This window comes from Cyprinodon variegatus, unplaced genomic scaffold, assembly GCF_000732505.1.
Source record: "Cyprinodon variegatus isolate N-32 unplaced genomic scaffold, C_variegatus-1.0 Scaffold13, whole genome shotgun sequence".
Classification (NCBI taxonomy): Eukaryota; Metazoa; Chordata; class Actinopteri; order Cyprinodontiformes; family Cyprinodontidae; genus Cyprinodon; species Cyprinodon variegatus.
This window is the reverse complement of record NW_015150466.1, coordinates 2,291,034-2,299,131: the sequence shown is the minus strand read 5'-3', so window position 1 is coordinate 2,299,131 and position 8,098 is coordinate 2,291,034. Positions and strand designations below refer to the sequence as shown.

Genomic DNA, 8,098 nt, shown 5'->3' with positions numbered 1-8,098 from the left:
GCTGAATTCTTCTTAGTTCTAGCTTTAATTGAGAACAATGTATGTCAGGAAGTTAGTTTGTAAGCGTGGAAACCTTCAAACAATGTCCATGTCAATAAGACATCTGCTGAGCAGCATCTGTCCATCTATTTGATGGATTTCATGAAGAAAAGACAGTCAGAGGCTTCAGAGGGAATCAGGAGGAGGACCTCATACTGAGGCACTCTGTCTGTGGAGAGGGGAGGGGTGGGAATCAGAGTTTCTAAAGGGGGTCCTCCAAGTTCCAGAACCATCCAGAAGGAAAAGAGAAAATAATCAAACACATTTAAATGGTCAGAGGGAAGTAGCGGTGAGAATAACCCCTACGTGGTGTTGATGGCGACGGCAGACAGCAAACAGATGCCCTCCCCCATCATCAACAGGTTGCTACAAAATCACTTGGTTATTTTATGGACCCAGTCTAATTTAATGGATGCCTTCATAAAACCGCTCCGAAAAGTTAGAGTTAGAAAAGATGTTCTCTGCTAAGTGCTTCTCTGCTGCTCGGCTTGGCGGGATGATGGAGAAGTGGTGTCAGCCAAATCTGTACATACCCGGCAGGTAAATTAAAAATCCATTTTTATGGAGTAATGCATTAGCCAACACTCACATTACCATCCTCCACATAAAGATATTTTATAAGAAACGAGCCAGACAAAGATGCTGGGATGTAGTTTATAACCTCAGGTGAATTAAGTCTTAACGGCGTGGGGCATTAGCCAACATTCACATTAGCATCGTCTCCCAGTAACCAAGACAGGAACATTCAAAGGAGACACTAAAGAAAGATTTACGGACTGCAGGTGAATTTAAAGCTCGTTTAAAGGCTAACGTATTAGCCAAAACTTACATTATCATCCCTTACATAGAAATATCTTATTTATAAGGAAGAACAGGAAGATGGGAGGAGAACGACTGAGGAAGGCGGATTAAGATGCAGCAGGTGAAGGGATTTTATAGAGACCTTTTCACTCTGGTAATAAAAAAATATGGATCAGGAGAAAAAATAAGCAGGGATGCAAAGTGTTGATTGTTGATTAAAGAGGGATGGATACGTAGGGAGGAGAGAACCGCATTTAAACGGCAAGACAGAGAGCAGAAAAAGATGAAGGTCAGAAAGAGAACTGGTGGAGGTACCAGATCTGCTTGGGTCCTGCTTCATGCCAGGGACGTCACGCTACATGATTGGCTGAACGTTGCCGCCTGATGTCAAACATTGTGGTTTCCCAGACAACGATGGTAACATCATGCAGCGTCAGTGTGCCAAGTCGGGAGCATCTGTAGCGTTAGCGTGTGTAATGATCAATGATCCATGACTGAATTATAACAAAACTGAATAAAATCTATTTATGGTGAACAAAGCAACTGTTAGACCATGATATAAAGGGGGAGAGCAAGGTAGCGCTGTGGCTAGCTGTGTTCAGTAGCTAACAGGTTAGCCTCTTTTGGCTCAGCCATATTTGTCACGTTCTTGGTTCTGTTAAGTTTTCTGTGAGTATTCAGTTTCACGTTGATCCATGTTTTCAATCTCTGTTTTCTAGATTTACTGGTATTTTCTGGATATTTTACTTCTTAGTTTTTTCTTTGCTTGCCCTCTTGTGTTGGTCTCCTTTTCCATAGCTCCCTTCTAGCACCCTCTCTTCACACCTGCTCCCAATCAGCTCATTAGTCCTGTCTTTGTTCAGTGTCCCATATATACTCTCTCTGTGCAGTTCCTCATTTCTGGCTCTTCGTGCATGTTTTCCCTGATGCCTCCATGGTTCGGGTTTGTTTTGCATTTTTATGTTGGAATTTTTGGATTCCTGCCTCTGTTGCCTGTAAGAACTCCATAAAAACTACAAGAACTCCCCTCAGCCTCCTCGCCTCTGCATTTGGGTCCTCAAAACCTCAACCAAACCCTGACAAGTCCTGGGGGTGAACATTACAGATACGCTCAACTCATATGTAAACACCACCTCACTCATCAAAAGGGCACAAATACTCATGTACTTCTTGCGGAGCATGAGGAGAGCCCACCTGCCCCCACCCATCCTCCCCACCTTCTCCAGAAGCACCATAGAGAGCGTTCTGACCAGCTGCCTCACTGTGTGGTGTGGAGGCTGCAGCGCCTCAGACTGGAAGAAGGTGAGAAGAGAAATGAGAAGAGCAGAGAAGATCATCGGGGCTCCTCTTCCCTCCATTAAAGACATTTCATCCCCGCACTGCATGTCCCAAGCCCGTAACATTATAAATGGCCCCTCACACCCCCACCATGGACTGTTCTCCCTGCTGCCCTCTGGGATGAAGCTTCGAAGCATCCGATGCAGGTCCAGAAGATTCCAAAACAGTTTCTTCCCCACTGCCATTAGACTGCTGAATGTTGTTTAGAATGGATTATAAAAAGCAAACAACTGAATGTTAGCCAGTCATATCTTTACATTACTGTTTTTCATCACATTTTTTTATAACTGCTACTTCCTTATCAAGGCTGCAATTGTCTATGGAGCTGTTCTTAACAAAATTTCTTTTTGTTTATACTTTATAAAAAATCTGTCTAAGTCAATAGTGAGCTACACTACTTTTGAATTTGTTTCAACAACAACCGTTCGTTTCCTAGAAGAAGAATAACTGTTTTATTTGTCTAAAATCTCTAAGAAGTTCATTTTTTAAGTTGTCCCATTTGTGCTTCTTGCCCTCAGATCTTAATGAAAAGAATAAAATAAGCTTTTTCTTCATCTTGGTAAATGGCAGAGCCCAGTCTTAGAAGGCAGTACTTTCCTTCAAGACTGACAATGATTGTTTTCCTACTTTTGGCTACTTTAGGTCAACAATGAAATGTAAAATAATAGCAAATATAGGTACTAATATGTTGAGACTCAGACAGAGATTTGATCCTTAACAAACAGGTGCAATAAATTTGTTTGAGTGGAGTTGCCATATATTGACGTCATAAGAGCCAGGGCCCTGAGCAGATCTGGCAGATACACTGGCCCTCCGAGGGTCATTTACAGGAAGAAGGGGATTATCAAAATGGAAGCAGGGGGACAAACTGCTGGAAAGCCTTGGAAGGCAAGAAAAGAGTGATGAGAAGGAGGAGCAGGAGAATGTGAGGAGGAGGCTGGGAGCCTGATAAGATCATCACCATCAAGGCCGCGTATGTGCAGCCCCACAGCCAGAAAGAGAAGCCGCACGGTTAACGACGGCGGCGGGTTCACTGGAGCATCCGCTTTCTGATGAAATGACCTGAATCCTATTCTGAACAACAGCTGCAGAATCACACAGCCAAGACCAAATCTGTATTCATTTCTGCAAGAATATCACCACGGCGATATGAAGCTTCTCAGCAAGTGTCTGGCAATACGTCACTCTGATGTTGGATAGTTATGGAGACATGGCTGAAAAATGTTGATGATGTTTAGCAAAAGTATTCTGTTCCCTTTAGAGCTGTGAAAAAAACCCAACAGATTTATCATAGGAGAGGGAGTTAAATAAAATCAAACACTGAAACCTTTAAAGTTGTAGCTCTGCACAACAAAAACTGCATTTCTTTTTTCCATTTTACTTCAGTTCCCCTTCTTGTTCTGTCCATTAGAGAATATTCTGATTCAGTTCAGTTTACAATAGCCGCTATTTAAAATGGCCCTAAGGAAACCCAACTGACTGCATCAAGTATAAAGTCAGATTTTTGCCAAAATGGCACAAATAGTCATTCAAGTAGATTTATTTCAAACAGAAGCAGATAAAACACCCTCCGAGCACGTCTTTGCGCCTGCAGATTTAGACCATGAGACCCCAACAACTCACACGCATTAATCCATGCTCCTTCTGTGCTCGTAGTTCCTTGTATGTGGATCTAGTTCTCCACAATCATGTCAACTTCTGTCCCTTTAAGGCTGAAGAGATGAAACTGCCTGTGATTCAGAAAATGCCACCTATTGAGACGGTACTTCTTCTGTGTTTAGCTAGAAACAGGATTTCATTCAAGCCTCCCTTTTCTTAGTATAAACAGGGAAGCTAACGTTAGCTACACTCAGACGGAGTTCCAAATTTAACATGAACCATTTTAGAGCATTTAATTTAATGACGAATTCCCTTGATCAATTTTTAACTCCTTACTGTAGGAGAACAGTGATTAGCTTGAAGATGGTTTGTTAGTAGACTTGTTAGTAGACGTTCTCATGTACTCGTGAATCGTCATCAGCCTCAGCCCTAGTACTATTCCAATTTCCAAGAACACAAGCCCGAGAATGGACAAAGCCCTCCCTTTTTACCCAGCATGCATCAGAATATTAAAGATATAGTGCATTATTTTTTGCAGATTTTTAAAAAGACCCACCTTCTCCACCGGTGGCAACTCTGTACCCGCTCCCAAGAGTGAATGCCTAATGAACGTGTGCGAGAGCATGCACAAGTCCATTTCTCCTCGTGCACGCCCTGTTTAAAAGTTGCTGTTCTTATAGCTCATACAAGGTCCGCTCTAACCCCTAAATCCCTCAATCACTATATAGAGTGGGGACTATATAGTGGACTGTATAGTGAACTCAGTTAACTGACCGTTTGGACAGATGATCACTGCTTGAGCCGAGAACATTAGACTTTTAAGCTTCACTATATGGCCTATTTACCGATTTAGTCCATAATTTTAAAAAAGTTCTGATGTCGAGGGGACCACAGACCTCCGAGGCTAACCGCAGCTAGGGCCAACGTTAGCCCTTCTGCAGCAGCCCTCTCTCAACATCTTTATTCCCCCACTAAGTTAAAGAAATAATCATTTATTATTTTTTACAGACTACTAATAACAGGAGGTGAAATGCAGCTCCAGACGAGTCAAGCTTGTGGTGATGTCATCAGTACGCCTCTCTTCCAGTTGACCCAGTTTTATGCTGCGTGCTCAGATTCCAAAACATAGATTCATTTTGTGACACTAGGTGGGTTTAGCGCCCCTAGTGGCTAAAATGTGCACAGTGTTGCTTTAACATGAGGGGAAGGGAAAGTCAAAGAGTTTTGAAATGGGAAGAGAAAATTATCAGTAGGTAAACTAGGATTTTTTTTTTTTTTTATGCCTTAAAGGGTGAGTTCTGTTTTATTTTTGTTTAGTTAAAGAAAATGATTTATTAGTAAATCTATTTCTGAACGTATGGCTGACAAAAGGCCTTTTTTGGTTAACAAGCTGACCAGCTCTATTTTATGGTTTTCACTTGCTAGATTATCTCCAGGTTTTATACAACAATTAGTAAATAAATTAATGCCTTTTAAAGCTCAACAAGTATCCATGAGTCAGTCTCTCTCTCTCTCTCTCTCTATATATATAAATATATATATATATATATATATATTTATTTTTTTTTTTTTTATATACACACACACACACATACACATGCGGCAAAATCCTTCATCATCTTCATCTTTATCATCAATAGGCTCCTGTTGAAATTAGCATGTTCAAAATCTCTAGCTTTTTCTCTGCCTCGAGCTTCTTTTCCAAACATACCGCTTTACGATCACGCGGAAGCAGTTCCATGCAAATATATCGCAATATATCTGACAAAATTTGTATAAATGTTTTTTTTATTTTTTTATTTTTTTTAAATAAAGCATTTTAAATGCCACAATAATCACATTTAATGAATTTTAATGCCAATTAAGGCCTTAATTTAAAAAAATAATAATTTTATGATTTTTAATGACCTGCGGAAACCCTGATCTCAATTCAGACATTTCATTGTGGAAATATGATGTTTATTATTCCAATACTATGTGAATAATAGAAGTTTTAATGCACTGTTTGAGCTAATTGATCATGTGGACTCATTAAAGCCCCTTTTGCTGCATCAAAATTAGATCAACAGAAATTACAACAAGAACTGAGAAACGGTCAGGAAACTGATATATTGATAATCTGGAAACTGTAGCATGGGAATGATTAGACTTTAGAAAGAAGAACTAGTCCAATTTGAACTGATTGCTGGTCTTGATGTGAGCAGACTCGCAGACGTTAACTCGAACAGCGAGGTGAACACAGAAGGTGTGGAGAGAAGTGCACAGCAGCCCACACACAGGGGCTGCAGCGGTAGCCAGCAGGCTCTTGAACATCTGTCATACCTGCCTGCTTCAATCCCATCAAACCCCCCACACACACTCAAACACACACACACTAACACCTTGTGAAGGGTTGTGACAGCTGAACAGCGAACCACAAGCGGGGAAACACATGTTCCTTTCTGGTACGCTTTCCACACAAACAGAAGTGACCACCATCTCTGTTCCATTTCACTTCACATCAAACGCATCTTTCTCCTCCTTCTCCTCTCCAGGTTTAATCCTTCCCTTTTCTTTCTTTATCTTTAGAATCTTTTTGTTTTCCCAGATCCTTTTCTCAGTCCTTTTTCCTTTAAAACATTGTATATTGTCTTTTGCAGCTCAGATTTCTGGCTTTAATTACACTTAAGGTTAGAATTTGTTGGTTGAATCTGAAGAAGACGTCTGCTTCTATGCAAAACACGTGTATGTAGTGGATGTGCTGCAGGTATTATGTAGAAATGCACCTTATTGTCTTTGTTAAGAGGTAAAAAAAAATGTATTTAAATTTTAAAGCTAAGTTTGTCAGAACAAAAATGAGGTTTGTTTGATTTTCATTACAGCTGGAGATTAGATGAAGGACTAAATATGAAACAAAAAAATAAAATAACAAAAAGAACTTAAGAAAAAACAACAGCGCCATCATTAAACTCCTCAAATTCTGTTAGATTACAAACTACAGGCTCCTCTTGGTGCAAATCAGTTAATATTTATTTTCTTCTAATGTATTAAAAAAGAATGGAAAGACATAAGATGCTGATGCTCTGCAACTTGTAGGAAGTTTAGATGTAAAGAAAAAAACTGATATGGGTGGAAATTTATCATGAGTCAAAAGAAGAGAGATTGGATTCTCCAGATGTAATATTTTACCTCCTCATGATTTCAATCCGAACAGGGAAATACTTTCCCTAAAACACACCCTTAATCATAAAAAGTACATTCACATATTTTTGCAGGTCATCGATGCATCGATTATATTTTAAATGTGTTTAAAAAGAAACAGGAGGAGGAGCTAACTGCATGCTAGCGGCAGCAGCTATGATTGCTGATGGCAGCCAACCGCTGGGTAACGCGGCGCCCCGCCGAAGCCCCCAACACACAAATGAGTGGGCTGACAGACCGTCACAGACCTGATGGGCTGTCATTTCATCAAATGAACTGTCACTTGTAGTGTCCTTACACCCCCACTGGGACACTCATTATCAGCCATGATTGCCCCCAACTAACCTCTGACTACTTCTCCTCCTCCAGCCAAAGCACTCAGGCTCCTTCATCTCAGCGGCACCACAATTATCATCATCTGTGATTCACGCTGCTGCTCCCTGGAGGAAATCTTCATCCTTCTTTTTCTTCTTCTCAATCAGTCTGTCAGACTTCTAAGATTTCCGTTTTATCTGCTGCCTAGACATAATCTGTCCTACTTTTACAAACTAAAACAGGGAAAAGGCCGGCCAGTCATCACCACTCACCTGCACATTTGGTTCTGGTAATCAGAGGAGGCCCCGGCGGCCCCGTTCCTCCTTCTCCTGGCCTGGACAGCAGGACCTTGATCTCATACTCCACATCTGGGTCCAGATGCCATAACTTATACGTCGGGGCGTCAACCACATGAGTCTCTGCCCAGTTTCCGGTAGTGGTGCGGTACTCCACCTCCTTTAGGATGATAGGACCATCTCCAATGATGCTGTTGGCGTTGGGTTTGATCCATAGGTAGGTGGCGCCAACAGCAAGGAGCTCTGGGGGAGCGATGGGAGTCGGTGGGGCTGGAAAATGCAATCAAAAGAAAAACTTAAGTTATTTTACAGATTTTCTTTAAAAAACAAAAATATATGTCCATGTTTGTACTGGAGTTTTTTTGGTTTGGCATCAGAGCTGAATAGAAAATAAATCCCCTTTTTGTTTGTCATTTGACCAACTGAATTTATACCATATTAAAGGATAATTCCGGTTTTTAACACTTTTAGCCCATTTTCTGTAGTGTCCAGGATGAAATCGAATGATCGACACCAAAATTTTGACGATT

The 8,098-nt window shown here is 40.9% G+C and overlaps 1 protein-coding gene across 1 annotated transcript in view; it reads right to left on the bottom strand.

Moving 5' to 3' along the window:
• Nucleotides 1–7,848, bottom strand: part of LOC107089818 (receptor-type tyrosine-protein phosphatase T-like) — a 309,070-nt gene extending 301,222 nt beyond the window's left edge. Inside the window, exon 1 of the mRNA XM_015382802.1 lies at nt 7,545–7,848. The gene's annotated coding sequence lies outside the window, so the exon portion shown is untranslated. The remainder of the gene's footprint in view (nt 1–7,544) is intronic.
• Between the last annotated feature and the right edge of the window lie 250 nt (nt 7,849–8,098).